The sequence below is a fragment of the Dipodomys spectabilis genome, unplaced genomic scaffold (assembly GCF_019054845.1).
Source record: "Dipodomys spectabilis isolate Male_0828 unplaced genomic scaffold, ASM1905484v1 ptg000152l, whole genome shotgun sequence".
NCBI classification, from domain to species: Eukaryota; Metazoa; Chordata; class Mammalia; order Rodentia; family Heteromyidae; genus Dipodomys; species Dipodomys spectabilis.
In genome coordinates, this window is record NW_024870829.1 from 5,280,284 (window position 1) to 5,299,889 (window position 19,606).

Consider the following 19,606-nt stretch of genomic DNA (forward strand, 5'->3'; position numbering starts at 1 on the left):
AACGTGTTTTGCATTAGTGTTGTGTAAATAATTCAACTCTATTGTAACTTGTTCCCTACACTTGAAAAACTTGTAATGTCACTAAGTATCATCAACTTGTCAAATGTTATTTTGGCGAATGTGATTTTGAAAAGTTTATTTGAAAAGGAATACACTTTTAGGAGATTCAATGTAGATTATCATTGGTTTGAGAGTGACATTTTTATAGCACAGAACCATGTTGTACTGAAGTCCCAGTGTTTTGAAGCACTTCTTAGTGCTTCAAATGTTTTTTTCTGAATTATATTTGACCTCTAAGTCAAGTTTTCTGGGCTTTGGTAGATCAATTATGGATCTATCCTTCCAGCAACTATTTTTTGGCCAATTTATGTTGGAATAAAATCTTTCATTAATCATAGGGGTGGGGTATTAAAAATAATCTTATGACACTTTGTGAACTTGTTCACTCATATGGGCTGGTCATCTGTAAGTTGAATGTTTGAATTACAGTACTTTCTCTCAAATTTTGTGATCTCATCCTTCATTTTAAATTGCCTTGCATTTCACAATTGCTTGCTGCTAATTCCTGCATCTCAAGGAATTGGGGCCCTGAAATGAAGGAAATGAGAAATTGAGATGGGTATTCAATTATTTGTGTTGACATGTTGCATGGGCCTTGGTGGGAAGACTTGCCCCTATTATCTGATGATGCAGGCAACTGGGACCTGGGATCCTAGGACCCATGGTTACTGCAGAAGAATAATATTTTTTAGACATCTTAGCAAAATTTGGACATAATCAGTAGGAATGCTTCAGAAATATGGAGAAAAACAGCCTGGGACAAGAGAGTTAAAACAGTAAACAGAGCAGCAGGGTAAAATCCATTATAGATTAGAGGAAAACACTGTTTTTTACCATGTGGATTCAGAAGACCAAGAACAGTTACAATGTATCACAAGTTTATACTAAAAACATTGCATTGATACTTTTTATAGTCTAATATATATTTTAAACCTAATTATTTATATTCCAAATCTATTTATTGGAATAAATAAGTATCAATTTATTTGTCCAATTTTCAACTAATTCCAGTAAGTTTCACTGTGTGAAATATAAAATAAGCACATATAAATATAAAATATATAACTATATATAATATAATTAAAAGACATGTGTGCTGCATTGTTCTGTTGTAGTTACTGTATCAAAGGCAACTTTGTTTTAAAGTATTATTCCATTATCTCTACCTCAGTGTTTGATAGAGTTAGACCTAAAACTTTACCATTTGTAGATTTACAGCATGGAGGCAATAGAAAACACTGTGATTAAAACATTATCAATTTAATGCCTAATAATGAGGAGAAATATATGGACTTCTGAAAATATTTGGTGATAAAAAGGCAGTAGTGTAAGTTCCTGCCTGGTTGGATGGTAGACAGGCCAGGACATTAAGTAATCATGCATACCAACAATTTTTTCACCTTCTTGGCTTTAGCTACTTTTGAAATGGAAGGTATAATAAACAATTATATTTTGATAAATTACCTTCTAGTCTGAACAGTTCTGTTTGAAATGTTCATCTCTCCATGATCCCTTGTAACCAAGATTAGTTTTGTTCCAGTAAGACAATCTATGCTGTCAGGGTAAGATGTTCTGATTGGTCTGTTCCCACATGGAAAAAGCGTAAAGGCTCAGGTAGACATTTGTGCCAGTAACACCTCATTTGGGAAAATGTCAGCTGAAGAAGTTTAGAAGTAGCTCTCAAGCAACGCTTACTTTGAATCCATTAGGTCCACAAAGCTAATTCAGTTGGATAAATAAATACTTGAAAAAGCCATCACTTTTGGACCTATCTATAAATAATTGAGAGTACGATCAAATTCCAAATCAAAAGACTTAAGATAGTCATTCACAAAAAAATTTGCAAATGTGAGTAATCAACTGATCAATATAATTTTTTCCACTATTCACAGAATTTTGGGGAAATAAGACCGATAGCATTGTTAGGAACAATAAGGTTTCCTTGTTACAAGTAGGCACCCATAGGTATAAGCCTGTATAAAGATTGCTTCATTAACTACATAATTTAGAGGATACCACATGCTTCAGCAGCATGTATACTCAAATTACAATACAGATACTAACATGGCACTTGCACAAGGATAATATGAAAATTTGAGAAGTATTCCATATTTTTCATTCTTCAGATGCAAGAAATGAAAAACAGTTATTAAAAAGTTGATTACAAAATTACAAGTATAACAATACACACAATTCATATAACTAAATTTAGTTTGACATCAGTGTATTAAATCTTCACCTCAGATAGGCGTTTACATAACATAAACTTTGCAAAAATTTTCAAATTAGACAACATTGTCATTTTATCCCAAAGAAAAAAAATATTACGACCTAGAAAAAAAAGGAATAAAACTGTTTCTATATGGAATGCAATCGGAAAGGACATGTTAATGAACCTATATATTATAAAATAATGTAGAATTCAAAGTATATCTAGGAGAAAATAAAATAAATTATGAATATTATGCAAACATAGAATATAGAATATTTTAAAATATACATTTTCATGCAAGCACCAGAAATATTTTATCTTCCGTACTACTCATTTCAACAGGTAAGTTAAAATTATTTCTGATTAAAAAATCACAAACCCTGCAGAAATCATTGTACATGTATACAAAAACTATTTAATACATTTTGACATCCAATGCAGGCAATTCACTTGGAAGAATTCTGTGGAATCCATGAATTTTTACAGTAAAATATTGGTGTTGCCAGGCACTGGTGGCTCATGCCTATAAACCCTAGCTACACAGGAGGCTGAGATCCGAGGATCATGGTTCAAAGCCAGCCTGGGAAGGAAAGTCTGTGGTATTCTTATCTCCAATAATCCACTAGAAAACTGGAAGTGGAGCTCTGGCTCAAGTGGTAGAGCACTCATCTTGAGCTGAAAAGCATAAGGATAGCTCCCAGGCCCAGGGTTCAAGCCCCATGACCGACCAAAAAATAAAAAAAGATATTGCTCTTAGGACTTAGGTGAACAATTTGTGCAGCCTTCCAAAACTTCATAGAGGTAATGATACATACTTATCTTTTTGGCAATATCAAATGCAGTTTCTTCTATGTTGTTCTTCAGGCCTGGTTTTATATAATGGTTCAAAAGAAGGAGATCCAGTGTATCTTTGCTATTTCAATTCTCAGCAGCAAGATGTGAGGGTGTCAAGAGGCCTTTAGTTTGGGCATTGGTATCTGTATCATGATGAAGTAGGAAAGAAGCCACTCTGGTATTATTCCACGTATATGCACTATGCAGGGGTGTCCAGTCATCTACAGTTATTGCATGTGCCACTTGAGACACCAACTCACTGACAATGCCTAAGTGTCCACTGTAGGCTTCTCGATGAAGAGAGGTATACTCATCGTCATCCCTACTATTCACATGAGTGGCCTTTTGGGAAAGAAGTCTCCGCACTGTAGTAAGCCGAATATTTTTGGCAGCCCAATGAAGAAACTTGCTTGGATCCTTCTCCATTTTTTTCTTGCAGTTGATACCATTCCTTACTTTTTCATGTTGTTCCTCATATTCCTAAGAATTTTCTAACCAGAGACTTTGAGTGCCAGTGAGAATGAGGTGTCCATGTATTTCCCTAATAGTTCATATTGTTTGAACTGGTCAGAAATATTCGTTGAATTTTCTGCATCTGTTTATTCACCATTATTTGTTTTCTCTTTTTCCAATTTTACTATTCGAAATTATTCTAACTGGAGAGTAGGGAATTTATGGAGAGCAGAGGAAAGATGTTCCTCCGTATTCAAACATACACACTGAAAATGAGGACCAGTGATGTCTTCATGTGCAACTTATTCTAGGAATGAGAAAATAGGATCTAATGCCTTCTATATAAATGATTTGGGAAATGGCAAAGCAAAAAGTGAAATGATGCAACCAAAAATATAAAAGCAAAATAAATTAGGATAATTATGGAACAATCATATTATCCATGAGAACCAAGAAAGGGAGAGAGAGAGAGACAGATGTGCAGTGACCTAGCTAGCCACAAAATCTATGCCTCTGATCAATTTATAGAGCAAACAAAATTTTATTTTTTAAAAAAGATGGAAATAGAATTCATGTAATTACTTGAAGTTATTAAATACATTTTTAGTAGCCTACATAAAGCAACATAACTTTGATCAAATTACAGAAAATCAACTAAATCCTTGATAATTCTAGTAACAGATCTGACTGAAATCAGTTGAATCACGCTTTTCCTGTACAATGAAGGAATAGGAGGGTAGTAAAGCAGCTAGAGAAGTCAGGGAGATGGTATCTGTGACAAAACTTTGTGGAAATTGGCATTGAGGATTTCTTACTCATGATCCACTTGCACTGGAAGCATGATTCTGAACTATTGCTTGCTGATTCTGAACTACTGATTTGATCATTATATTCTCCAAGAAAAAAATGTGAATTGATAGTTAAGGACTACTAATACATTTTGACCTCCTCACTTTCAATCATCAACATCACATGAAGACTATAGACAGGCCTACTTTTTAGATGAAAGCAAATGTCTTTTAAAAAAACAAGGAATGTATGTAGTCATGCAAAGGACTTCTATTTTACTAATGACTCATGCATTTTTCTAATGTTGGGTACCAATATATAATGGATCTATTAGAAAACTCTTAACGCTCATATGTTCAATGGTGAGTTCTCTTACACTATATCATGGTATTTTTTGTGTATGGTCTTAAGAATGAATTTACATTACTAACTTGTATTTCTGACAGGACAGTATCATCACTGTACACCTTGCTTCTATACTCTCATTTTTAAATTAATATCTAAGTATGTGCATTAGATACCTATAGAGGAAAAAGTAGAAGCCACACTCATGGCTTATGTCTTTAGTAGTAGTTAATCAGAAAGATGAAATGTGTGGATTGTGGTTTGAAAGCAAACCAAGGAATAAAAAGTTCATTAGATTCTGATTTGAAGGTAACCAGCAAAAGCTAGAAATGGAGCTGTGGTACATGCAGTAAAATGCTAGCCTTGAGAAAACTGAAACAAAAAATAAATACTGGGACAAAGCCAGGTCCTGAGTTCAAGCCCTAGCATTTGCACCAAACAAATGAATTAATTAATAAGGCAATTAATTAATTAAAAATAAATTAAGTGGTCACATGTGGAGAGGCAGATAAAATGTAACATGCGTGGTGATGGTTTATGTATTATTTTGTAATAAGGCATATTATCATTTGTCCTAATCACTAATATTTTATTTGAACTTTTTTGTACAATAAACCCTGAATTTAGCATGCATGTATATGTGTGTATACATGTGCGAACATGTGTGTATGTGTATATGTGTGCGTGTGCTGTTGCAATGTTGCTTGACAATGTGGACAGGGTGAGGCTGAAAAGAGCTAACTGTGTTGCAATGTTTTTATTTATTAGTCTTCTGTCATGTCATTTCAGTGGAACCACCCGTCTGTACATATTATTTGTCTAATAATAACGTCATCATAATCAAAGCATTTACAACTTTAAGTTAGATAAAGAGACTGCTTTCAGCTCTTATTGTATGTTAGGTAAGAAGATACAGACATAATTAGGTAGTAAGTTATTGCTGTAAAATCATTGTCAGTACAAAATATATATTTGACCTCTTAAATTGGTTATACTTTTAAGATACACTCATGGAGTGATTTGGACCGACTTTACCAAACAGATATTACTCTCTCGTTATTCCTGTAAAACACAAATTGGATAAACTCTTTCCGGATTTCTGTTGAAAATCACTTTCTTTGCAAGATCATATCTATTCTCACTAAGAGATAATCAAACCCATATTACGTTTGAATATCCCATCTTATTGATTGAAAGTAAGTATTGTGGATATGCTTGTTAGATATTCCTTTCAAAAATGAACAAACAAAAAGCATGTGTCATGTCCAGATTGTGGACGTATTTGAAAGTGTTTTGTACATGCACAGGGATCTTTACTAATGGCTCTTTTGTGGGAGTAACTATGGCAATTTTAACAAATAAGGCTTATATAACATCCCAGAGCAAGTCTTGCAATTTCTGAAAATCCTTTGAATATTTTAGTTTTATTTCAGTTCATTGACTATAGAGATAAAATTTCTGAAATAAAAATTGTTAAGATCTGTAAATGTAAGTGGGTATATAGGCATTTTTATGCATCATTTTATGAAAACCCAGTTTTTATGAAAGTAAATGGAATAGAATAAAAGAACGTAAGTGAATTGGGTAAGCTAATTATTAGTATAACTTTGTTTTCTATTAACAGTCCATTGAATGTACATGATGCACTTAAATTATTTCCTTTGTGTCTCTGTACTTCAGTTAGTTTTAGACTCTCTTTAGTTATGAGTGAACTTTTAGTATAAATAATGATCTCTTAAAATGATTAGGATTAGCCTTTTGTTTTGTGTCCTACTCCCAAGAAAATGAGTTATTTTTAAGTGTTAATAGTTTATCATTATCATTATCATTATCATAGGGAATCATTATCATGATCATAGAGAATTTAAAAATGCAGTAGTATTGATGTCTTTTTAAACCAATTGTATTCACAAGTTGGAGAGTCTTAAATTCATACTTAGGACTTGGTGTCTATGATTTTTACCCTCTCGTTCCTAACATTAATGATAGGTCAGACTGCATTTTTGTGTATATGAAGGGTAAAATATTTATCTGGGGTCAAAAGTGATTTTTATATCAGTCTTATTTTAATAACATTTTAAAGTAGTACATTTCTCTCAAAATGTTGGGTATAAAAAACAATGAAAACACTTCTAATGGTAAACAATTTAGGTGAGCTACAATGTGGAAACGATTGCTCCAAAAGACCTGCAGTCTGTTTCCATCAGGAATTGGGCAGGTCATTCTTTCAGTAAGAATGGGTTAAGAGATGGGGTCCCCAGGCAGTACAGTGTTGAGTGAAGGAATAAAATATGATTTCTACTATTTTGAGCTAGAAACCAAGAATGTTATAGTTTAGCAGTTCCTTTCACCAGAGAGGTATAAATTGATTATGAACTTGGAATTTTCGTATTACAGTTACTTATTTTCTTTTTTTTTGTTGTTGTTGGTCATGGGGTTTGAACTCTCGGCTTGGGTACTGTCCCTGCACTCTTCCACTCAAGGCGAGCACTCTACCACTTGGACCACAGTGCCACTTCCAGCTTACTAGTGGTTTATTAGAGATAAGAGTCTCACAGTCTGTCCTGCCCGAGCCGGCTTTGAACCTCAATCCTCAGATCTCAGCCTCCTGAGTAGCTAGCATTATAGGTATGAGCCACTGGTGTCCGGCTTAATTACCTATTTTCTAAGAAAGATGAAGTGAAATATTATTAGAGTGTGCACAATAATTTTGGGAAATTTTCTTAGAATTAGTAGCCTGAGTGCTGGTATTTAGTTATAAAATAGAATGAGGTTATTTGATATGGTGGGACTGGACCGCAGGCTAACACTTACTATGTGTGCAAAGTTGTACTAGTAATTCCAACTCTGAAGACTTAAATATCATCATCTTAGAATTAAAAATAGAAGTAGTTCCACTTTATGGGATTATTGTAAGGATTAAATTAGATACCAAAGGTAAAGCACTTGGAAAAACAATCAGAGTTTGATACTTTGTACCTGTTATTTTATCATGTGATATATTCTAATATTTTTACTGTGATTTTTATATTGTGTCTATTTAGGATATGCAAAGAGATGTATTGACATTCATTGCATTGTTCACTTTTTTGTCATTATAAGGATAATACCTACAAAGAAAATTTCTGAGAAGTAAATTATCATATTGACTCATGGTTTAAGATCAGATGTCTCCATTGTTTTTAATTATATTTTTATTAAATAGTTTTACGAAATGTTTTCCATTCAACGAATCACTTTATAAGAACAATGGATCTTTACATAGCTTCCTCACATCCTTCCAAACCTCACCCCACTTTCATTTTTTCTAGTTTCATACTATCTGCATTGAATATTATGGCTTCACTCTCTACTTCCAGAAGTCCCTTTATTCCTTCCCTTTGACTTCCCCTCACATTTTCCAAGTCATATTTTCCTGGTATTCATTTTGTTGGATTAAAAGTTCAATTTTATAAGAAATTACACCTTTCAAATACTCCTCTGCAAATATCATGCTTTGATTAATATTGTTGTTTAACTTGCATAAAATTCTGGCTTCCAAATAAGCGTCCTTTGTGTGTCTGGCTCTGACCTCGTTTATTTAACATAATTTTAGATCTATCCATTTCTTTGCAACTGCTGTAACAGTCTTTATAATGGATGGGTGCAATCCAATTGTGTATATGTGCAACACTTTCTCCAACCATCCCTCCGCTAAAGGGTTTCTGGGCTGTTTCCATAAGTTCTCTACGGTTAATAGTGCAGTAGAGAACATGATTGTGAGAGTGATTTTACCATAACCTTTTGGAAGAATTCACCACTATTTTTCTGGGAGCAATCCTCTAGCCAATTTTCCAGAATAAGCACATCCCTTCCATCATCTCCATCACAATGTTTTTCAAGATCTCAAAAACACACTACCGCCTACAGTTCTCAATCAGCTAAAACCACACTGTGCCCATATTCTTTGTTGTTGTTCTTTTTGTCCAGTCAAGGGGCCTGAACTCTGGGCCTTGGCTCTGTACCTCAGCTTTTCTGCTCAAGGCTAATGATCTACCACTGGAACCACAGAGCCACATCCAGTTTCTTCTTTTTGCTTATGTGGTGCTGAGAAATCAAACCCAGGACCTAATGCATGCAAGGCAAGAGCTCTACTACTGAGCCACTTTCACAGCCCTGATGTGCCCATATTCTTTTAATACATTTTTTCATAATTTTACACATGATTTAGTAAGAGCCTTCTATGTACTTTCCTAATGTGGGAATGAGGGATATGATAATAGAGTAAAAGTAAGAGATATGGAATTAATTAGCTATTATCATATTTAAAATAATTTTCAGCTCTATCTCATAGCCTCACTTACTATTATTTTAATCTTTATTTGATTACTTCACACCTATCCACTAAATTATAACATGTGATTTAAATACAAAGGCAAAAAAATGTGGTTTGACTTTGAGACTCATGTGTGAGGATGTACAATATGGGCAAATAAAGGGATTGGAATTAAAGCTATTACCCATTTTGTTAAATTGTTTTCTGAAACTGATTCTCACAATTCATATTTCATTCAACAACAAGAAACGTGACAATTCCCTTTTCTTTGCTCCTCATTAAACTTGTTTCCATGTTATTTTATAATGAAGGATGATTTCATAAATGTACTGTAGATACAAAAATATGTTAAAATATTTCTATATGTATGCATTGATATAAATATACACACATATAAAGGTTATAATGATAAATTATAACTTCTGTAACTGTAGAATTTACTAAATTATTAAAAACATGGACGACTCAGGCGTGGAATCCTGGCTAATCAGGAGGCTGAGATCTGACAATCATGGTTTGAAGCTATCCTGGGCAGGAAAGTCCATGAACCTCTTATCTCCAAACAACCAACAGAAAATCAGAATTGGAACTGTGGCTCAAAGTAGTAGAGTGATAGCCTTGAGAGAAAAGACTCAGAGATATCACCCAGGCTCTTAGTTCAAGAACTAAAATCTACCCCAAACAAGTATTTAATTTACACTTGTGAAGAGTATTTCCTTCACCCAAATGCACATCCATGCTCATTTGCAAGGTAACTCTGTTATGTCTGGAGTACCACATAATATTATCACTTAAGTAGAAAACATTGCAACATGAGTAAACTATCTCTCATGGATTTTTCTCCACTCAAATATTCAAATCTTGCAATTATTCCCATCATTTAAAGTCATAGCTTTTTTTCTTTAATACCCATAATATTAGAATTTGAATTGATTGTCTTATGTCTCGTAAATGGATGTTCTTACCACTTGGGGCATGCCCCCAACCCTAAATTATCCTGATTAACTTTCAGAAAGAATCTAGCTTCCTACTTGTGTATGATCGTGGGCTCAGTCTACTTCATGTTATTCTTCCTGGAATTTAGAATAATAGGTGCCCGGCATTGTGAACAGATCATTCTGACCAGTCTGAGCTTTAACCACTATCCTCACAACAGTAGACTCCCATGTAGTCAGGATTTTCAGAAGCTTATCATAGCTATTTTTTTTTTAAAAATCTTTGCATTTCCTGCAGGTTCTTGAGTACTGAGTTAATTTTTGTTCTCTTCGGTTGTTTTGCTTCTTTTGAATGTATGTGTTGAGTTGTTCCTAATTTTTCCTTTTGTTTCTTTAATCTTTTTTTCTTACTCTTATAACTGTTATTTTACGTGAAAATGTGTGTGTGTGGTTTTTTTTAAAAAAGTATCTACTGACGTTTTGGTCTTTTTTGTTCCTTCTTTGTCATTCTTTTTACTTTGTCATCTTTTGTTGTTTTTGCATGAATTATTTGCCGGGCGTGGTGGTGCGCACCTGTAATCCCAACTACTCAGAAGGCTGAGCCCGGAGGAACGCTTGAGTCCAGGAGTTCTGGGCTGCAGTGCGCTATGCCGATTGGGTGTGCACACTAAGTTTCGCATCAATATGGTGCCCTCCTGGGAGCGGGGGAACACCAGGTTGCCTAAGGAGGGGTGAACCGGCCCAGGTTGGAAACGGAGAAGGTAAAAACTCCCGTGCTGATCTGCTTGAATTATTTGTTGTTCTGCTCATCCTCATATATACCTGTCATTGATTATAAGACTTTATCCCCCATTGTGTACATACTTAATCCAAAAATGTATTACTCAATTCAAAACCTGTTAGGATTAAATTCCTTAATAGCAGTATTATTTATTTACACCTATACAATATTGGAAGTATTTTTATTTTTTAGTTTTTCAGGTCTCCTTTCTATCCCTCCCCTCTTTTCATCCTATCCCCGTTCATCTCTCAATATTACTTCTTTAAATTTTCATTACTTTTAAGAGTTTCACTTTTTACATTTAAATATTTGTCTTTTCATTTTTTTCTCTCTTTTTTAATTTTTTTTCTCTCTTTCCTATCATTCTTTCCAATCCATTTCCCTCTGTGAGATTAGGACTTGGTTAATGTCACTCTCCTTTTACCTTTCCACATCCCTCTAAACCTATTTTTCCCCACCTTTCTCCCTAAATATAATAATTTCTGGTTTGTCAAATTCTTCTTTGCTATTCTTAGCCCATTAATACATAGTTGTTTAATGTTAAATAGAATGTATCTCTTGAACTAGATTGTATCTGCAGACTTTTGACTATGCAATTACAGGACTTTGGTTGATGCTTGCCTTAAAATGGTGTTCTAGCACAAAACTGGCATTACTTTCATCCCAAATGGGAAGAAAAAGCAAGAAAAACACAAGGAAAATGGCAAGTCCGGGTATCTCAATGCCCACTCAAGATAATCAGGTGACAGAACAGATAATGAATAATCTAGAGGAGAGTTTCCAAAAAGCTCTACAAACACTCCTGTAAACATGGTGAATGAAAAGATTGAAACCCTGCAAAAGACTCAGTGTGAGCGTGATAGGGAGAGAGAGGAGGCAAACCAAAGATCAAAACAGGAAGCTCATGGGCTTGAGGAATCTACTCAAAGATTGATACTGGAATTGTGTGAGCAAGATGGGAACACTCAAAGAGAAATGAAAGTATTGTGTGAGCAGGCTGAGATCAGTCAAAGAGAACTACAAAAGTTGCATGAACGTGAGAAATCTAATCAAAGAGTAATACAAGAATTGCAAGAGCAGGATGAACATAGACAACGATCAATAGAGGCATTCATGGAATCAATAAACAGACACCTGAAAGGAGTCAGGGAGCCCACAAAGGGAATGCTGAATGGAGCCCAATAGAAGGAATGGGAGTCCAAGGAAACCATAACCCATCAACTAAGTGCTTTGGGAATAAACACTGAACACCAAATTAAGGAAGTAAAGAATTTCATACAAGATCTAAAACAAAGCTCCAACAAAGAATTTGAAGCCATAAAAGCTGACCAATTAGAAGGAAAAGAAATGAAAAATAAAGTAGAAAGTCTTGACAGTACGTTAGACCATGCAGAAGATTGAATCTCCAGCATTGAAGACAGCCTAGGCATTATAGAGAAAGAACATACAACTATCAAAGACAAATTCAAGAAATATGATAGATCTATTCAACACTTGGAAGACACCATCAGAAGGCCTTATCTGAGGGAAATGGGTGTATAGGAGCACATAGAGACAGAAATTAATGGTCTAGAAAATTTGTTTAAGAGGATCCCAACAGAGAACTTCCCAACACGCAAGAAGATAGGCATATTCAGATACACGAAGCTTTTAGAATTCCAAATAGACCAGACAAGAACAGGACATCCCACCGTCACATTATAATCCACACAGGATCAATTCAGACCAAGGAAAAGATCCTTAAAGCTGTGAAGGAGAAAAGATCAGTCACCTATAAAGGAAAACCAATTAGAATCACCACAGATTTCTCAACAGAGACAATTAAAGCAAGAAGAGCCTGGAATGATGTATACCATGCCCTAAAGACAAACAACTATCAACCAAGAATAGTGTACCCAGCTAAACTCTCCTTCATAACTGAAGGTAAAATAAAAATCTTCCATAGTAAAGAAAAACAAACAATATATCTCCACCAAATCAGCTCTACAAAAGATACTTAAAGATGTCCTACACATAGAAAACCAACAAGACCACAATAAAGGCCAAGAAACCACACGCAAACCGAATCCAAGTACCATAGGAAGAACCCAGTAGGCGTAGCTCCCAAGAAGGTGGATAAAATGGCAGGAACACCCAAATACCTTTCAGTCCTATCTCTCAATATTAATGGATGTAACTCTCCAATTAAGCGACATAGACTGTCTAGTTTTTTTAAAATGCAAGAATGTTCTATCTGCTACCTTCAAGAATCACAACTTGCCCCCCAAAAAAACACATTTTGAAAGCGAAAGGCTGGAACAAAATCTACCAAGCAAACGGACCCCATGAACAGGCATGAGTTGCAATCCTAATATCAGATAAAAAGACTTCAAATTAAAATTATTGAGAAGAGATAAAGAAGGTTACTATACACTAATTAAGGGATCTCTCATACAGGAGCATATTAAAATTCTAAATATTTGCCAAACAATAGTGCACCCAAATTTATCCAAGAAATACTACTTTAAATCTCACATAGATCCAAAGAAATTAATGGTTGGGGACTTTAACACACCACTATCCCCACTAAATAGATCAACTCGACAAAAACTCAACATAGAAACCGCCGATCTAAACAAGTGCATACATCAACTGATTAGCAGACATCTAGCGAATATTCATCCAGCAGCATCAGAGTACAGTTTTTACTCAGCAGCACATGGAACATTTTCCAAAATACACCACATTTTAGGTCACAAACAAACTTGTCAAAATTCAGAAACATTGAATTCATATCTTGCATTCTCTCAGACCAAAATGGAATAAAATTAGATCTCAACACAAAAAGTCACCAAAGAAAATCCAGTAATACATGGAGGTTGAAAAACACACTTTTGAAACCTCAGTGTGTCATGGAAGAGCTGAGAAACGAAGTTCAAATGTTCATGATATTCAACAAAAATTGTCACAGAGATTATCTGCTCCTCTGGGACACAGCAAAGGCATGATTCAGAGGCAACTTTATAGATCTGAGTTCCTACATCAAAAAATTGGAGAGATCTGAAACCAACAATTTAATGAGATCTGACACTCCTTGAAAAAGAGCATCAAGATAAACCTCAATCCAGTAGATGGAAAGAAACTACAGAAAGCATTATACTCAATAGTGAAAAACTAAAGCTATTTCCGATAAACTCAGGAACGAGACAAGGATGCCCACTCTCTCTATTGCTCTTCAATCTAGTATTAGAATGCCTATCTACAGCAATAAGACAAGATGCAAACATAAAGGGGATTCAAATAGGGAAAGAAAAAGTAAAACTCTCCGTCTTTGCAGATGACATAATCTTGTATTTAAAGACTCCACTCCCAAGTTACTCAAGGTGACTCAAAACTTGGGCAAAGTAGCAGGGTATGAAATTAACCATCAAAAATCAATGGCTTTTCTGTATGCCAACATTGAGAAAATTGTGTCTGAAATTAGGAAAGCATCTCCATTCGTAATAGCCCCATAAATAAAAATACCTAAGAATTAACTTAACCAAAGTCGAGAAGGACCTCTATGATGAAAACTTTAAATACCTGGAAAAGAAAAAACAGATTTAGAAAGTGGCAAAAACTCCCATGTTCCTAGATTGGAAAGATCAACATCGTGAAAATGGCAATACTTCCCAACGCTATCTACAAATTGAATGTGATACTTATCAATATTCCAACCTTATTCTTCAAGGAAATAGAAAAAGCAATCCAAAAATTCACATGGAACAATAAAAGACCCCGAATAGCAAAAACTATCCTTAACAGAAAGAACAGTGCTGGAGGAAAAGCAATACCAAATTTCAAACTCTTCTAAACAGTTTTTAAATATTTTGCTTTTCTGCTGAAGTTTAAGTATTTAAATGGTATCATCAAAGTATATTCCTTGGGTACTTGGGGCAGTTTTTTATAAAGTTTTTAACTAATGGCTTCTAAGAATTCTTAATTGCTATAATATTTGTTTTATTTTAATTTCAGTATAATTTTATTTTAAAGGTAATGTACAGAGGGGTTACAGTTACATAAATAATGTAATGAGTACATTTCCTTTGGAAGGAACATTGTTATCCCCTCCATCAATTTTTTTGTACACTGAAAAAATTACTGATGCTTTTGTTGTTGCTATTGATCAAATGTACTTTTGCTTTCTTTGTTCACGCATTTTTTATTATAAAATTGATGTAAAAAGGGATTACAGTTACTTAAGTCAACTAAAGAGTACACTTCATTTTATTTTCTATATTTCAAATTTTGATCTTAATTACTCATTTTCTTGTTTCTTTAGGATAATTCTTTTTTCAGAGGTGTAGGGTTAGTTAATTTAATTTTGCATGATTTTTACACATGTAAATTATTCAGACACATGTATGTTGCTTTTAAAATATTTAACATGTGAATATTTAAAATTATTTTCTTAATTTATATATGGTTAGTGAATTTAAATAAATTGATTTTCTTATAGTTCTAAACATATTTTTCCAGGTAACAAATAATTACTGTATTTTCAAGAAGCACATACTATATTAAGAAAGCCTTCATTTCCTGGTCACTTTTTTGGAAATATTTGTACTTGAATTAAAGAAAAGTTTGAGCTGGGCATGGTGATTTGTGGCTTCAATTTTCTACCTATGGTAGGAAGTGCAAATAGGGTTTGTAATTCGGGAGAGCCTGAGAAACTATGAGACATTATCATAAAAATATCCAGAGTGAAATGATTAGAGATATAGCCACCCATAGTGAGATATAGAGCACCTGGTTATCATATTCTAAATCTTGAGGTTAAAACACCAGTAACAGTAATCGTTTGTCAAAATTAAAGGATACATGTTTCAACATGTTTATTATTTAAAACTTATTAGCAAAGGTTCTCATGTCTTCTTTTTCTTAATTTTCAATTTACTTAATCTATAAGAATCCAAGTATACTGTGACTATTTGATTTCTAGTAAACGTTTAAATAGTATGAGCAATATTATGATTACATATATTAACCTATTTTTATTATTTGTGATAATTTCCAATATTTAATATTATAATATCAATATTCCAAATGTGTGTATGTGGTGTGTGTGTATGTGTGTGTGTATGTTTTTGTGGTTTTTGTGTGGGTATGCTTTGTGTGTACTTTGTAATACTTGGGAGATCACACCATTATTTCACATATGCTATGTCAAGATTTCACCACTGAACTATACTGTGTAGTTATAATGTAAACAGTGTTTTAAATTATGACTTTTAAATTTTCATTCCTAGTATGTTTTTCAAAATTATATATGATAAAATGTGATCCATTTTCTATCCAAGTTAGCAATTTTTATTGTTATTTTATTGGTATTTAGAATATTTCCACTGCTTTTTCACTTCCAAATTCTTGTGTTTGTTATTGATAAAGGCTTTACTTTGCTTCTTTTCTCTCTTCATTCTGTTTGCCTTTAGAGTTTACCTATTGTTTCCTTTATTTCTTTGAAAATTAATTATCATATTCCTATTACAGTTTATTTACATTGTAAGAGGTCTATACAATGCTTTACTTTCTATTTTATTTTTCCCATCTTCTCTGACTCTCAGTCCACACTATTAGGTGGATTAAAAAGAAACTTGATTAAGGACACTGATTATTTTCCTCCTTCTCTTCTCTGAAGTCTTTCTGTTTTTGAAAAACAATAACAATGACATACAGCTCCTAGGTGGACCCTCATTCTATCCCCTCTCACTCTCCTATGTAGTACAGCTCAAGTCGTTATCATTCAACTTTATTATGCTATAGTGTTAACTAAATCTTAACTCATTCCTAAATTAATTTTAGTTGTTTTAAGCATTTTCTAAAGACATTTTTCCCTATATAATATCTTGGGTCTTGTGTTTTCACAAGGTGCAAAATATAAGTGACTATCAAACATCTAGATATCTGTAGAATGTTGGTCCACCTGCTCAATAAACTTGTATATAAATTCAAGGAAGACAGGTCAGTCAGAACAATCTTGTAAAATGGTGTAGCTTGAGCACTCATACTAGATTTGAATCTTATTACCATGTTTTTTAGTGAAAGAACCGACACATAGAAGAATGTAACAGATTTATCAAAAATAAATTCTTAGTTTTATTGTCAATAGATTTTGAAAAGGATGCCATAACTTAATGAAATAAAAATAGAATCTTAAATGGGTGTATTGGTACTACTGCCTCTCTAGTTTTAAAGAATGAACTTAGACTACTACCTCAAAACTTATACAAAAATTTAAAATAAAAAAATGATTATCAAACTAAATGTTAGTTGTAAAAACCTACAATACATAAATGTAAAAATTCATGGCAATGGATCAGTAAAGGTTTCCAAAAATTTGACACGAAAGCACTAGTGGTTAAAGAAAAGCAAGAATAAACTAATACCAAGGGATAACCTTTCTTAATTCCATGAAAGTAGTGAGAACATATCCAACAGATAGAAGGCACATAATTGTTAATGCTACAATGTTAATGCTACAATGATCTTGAATCTTAAGTACTTTTATATCTTCTCATTCTGTATAAATTTTTCCTGAACAGGATATTCCTATAAAGAACATATGTAAATTAATAGTCAATAGGAGGTGCATATGAATTAAGCTCCTATTTAGTATCTAAGAAAAAAGAAAAAGAAAACTCACTAGTATGACCATAATATAAAAAGATGACACAAAATATAGTAATGCATTTGTGGAGAAATTGATATGCTCCGCATAGCAGAATGGTTTGTGTAATACTGCAGTCATTTTAGCAAGCACATTTTCAAGTCTTCAAAAGGTCAAAGAGAATTGTATATGTTCTAGCCATTACAATTCTATGTATGTATTACAGAGAAGTAAAAAAATTGTATGGATCAGGTATGTAGTTCATTGACAGTGCACTTCAACAGTATGAGTGAGAACCTGGAAATAATTTCCCCAAACAAATTTTGAAAAGACACCCTATAGAAGATGTATGCAGGACAAATTCCGGTAACTCAATTTTATATCTATTTTAATATCTGTTCTAAAATTTGTAGCATTTCTATTTGTAAAAATTAGGCTTGGAAAAGCTATGATTGTACAATTCACTTCCAAAGCACTAAAATGTATACAATGAAAGGAGATAATATAATGCATGCGAATTTCATATCAGCAAAAAAATAAAACTATAGTTAAAAATTCTTCACACAAAATCCAAAATACTTAAAAAGATGTTTTTGGTGTTGGCTAAAAATTCTTTGTAAACTACAGCTTCTAAAAAAAAGATGTGATTTCTGGTTTTTTTTCGTTTTTTGAGTTTTTTTGTCTGTTTTTTGAGTTTATGCAGAGATAACCCAATCAAAAAATGTATGTGATAACTGGAATATCTAGGAATTATACATCACTTGTATGTAATTGATAACCTTTTCTGGAAGAAACTTTTAGCAAATGATAGAAAACACAAATCTGTGCATCTGCATTTTATGATAGCCATATGTTACTTGCTCAATACATTTGCTTTTCTCTACTTTGCTAGAAAAAAGTATTCTCAGGATAAGAGCCAATAAAGTGAAAAGACATAATCATCTTGATTTATTTGTGACAAAAACAAATGAAATAAAACAATTCCACTTATTATTAGTAGTAGTATCTATGACGATGATCCTGAATGCCAACATCCATTGAATTTTTGGAATTTTAATTTCTACGAACATATGAAAATTAGAATAAGAAAACAAATATAGTCTTAGAGCAAACCAGTCTTGGAATAATTTTCCTAATTGTTTGAAATTACAAAAGAATTAAAACCATTAAAATTATCCTTTCCTATATAAATCATTTAAATTTTTATCATTTATTATAATTAAAATACCAAGCAAGAGTAATTTTACAGAATAATTACAAATATCATTTTATTACTATCATAAAATAGAATAAAAGACCAGTCCCAATATATTATCATTTTTTTAAATTTCGAGTCATTACCTAAATATCTTAAATAATCTAAATAGTCATGTCTTTAACCTAGACATAAATATTCTATACTTTTTTACCTAACATTTTTCATGGGCATGTGTTCGTGTTTCTAAGAAATGCTCACAGCAGGTAAAACATGCTTCTGTGAAATTAATGTGATATATTTTGTTGTTGTTCTTGATGTTGATTGCAAGGTTAGGCATTGTCCCTAAGCCATTTTGTGCTCAAAGCCAGCACTCTACATTTTGAGGCATAGAGCTAATTCCTGCTTTTAGTGGTTAATTGGAGATAAGGATCTAACAAGTACTTTTCTGTCTGGGCTAGATTCGAACACAATTCTAAGACCTCATTTCCCAGAATAGCTCGAATTATAGGTGTGAGTCACTGGCACTTGGTTTAATCTATTATTTAATTTTAATTATGCTTCAAGATTTTTGTTTCTCTATAATGTGCATCGTTCTACACATACATTTAGATATATGTACATATTTCTGATGACAAATAATCTCTAAAAATGTATGTCTTTCTACACATAATATATATATGTATCTATCTATCTATCTATATATATACAAATATATTTCTGAAGACAGACTCCCTCTAAAACTTTTTATGCTACTATTTTTTTACCTTTTTATTTCAAAGATATACAGTGTATTTTTCCAAAAGTTTCCTAGAATAAATTAAGTAATATTTGAATGGAATGTAGCATTTATTACTTTTAAGGGAATTTTAGATATACACATAATATTGTAGTAATATTTATAGTATATTACTTGAAATAATTCTGTTCAAACTTTTAAATATTTGTGTGTAGTGGTGGGGAGAGAGGAAGTTAATTCATACTGCTTAGGAAATTGCAAAACTTCAAAAATCTATTCTATAATTTGTTATAAGCACATAGTCAAGCTACCTGTTATGGTTT

At 33.0% G+C, this 19,606-nt stretch overlaps 1 pseudogene; it reads left to right on the forward strand.

The window, feature by feature from the left end:
- Nucleotides 1–2,079: 2,079 nt before the first annotated feature.
- Nucleotides 2,080–2,176, forward strand: LOC122118464 (annotated as a pseudogene).
- The last annotated feature ends 17,430 nt before the right edge of the window (nucleotides 2,177–19,606 follow it).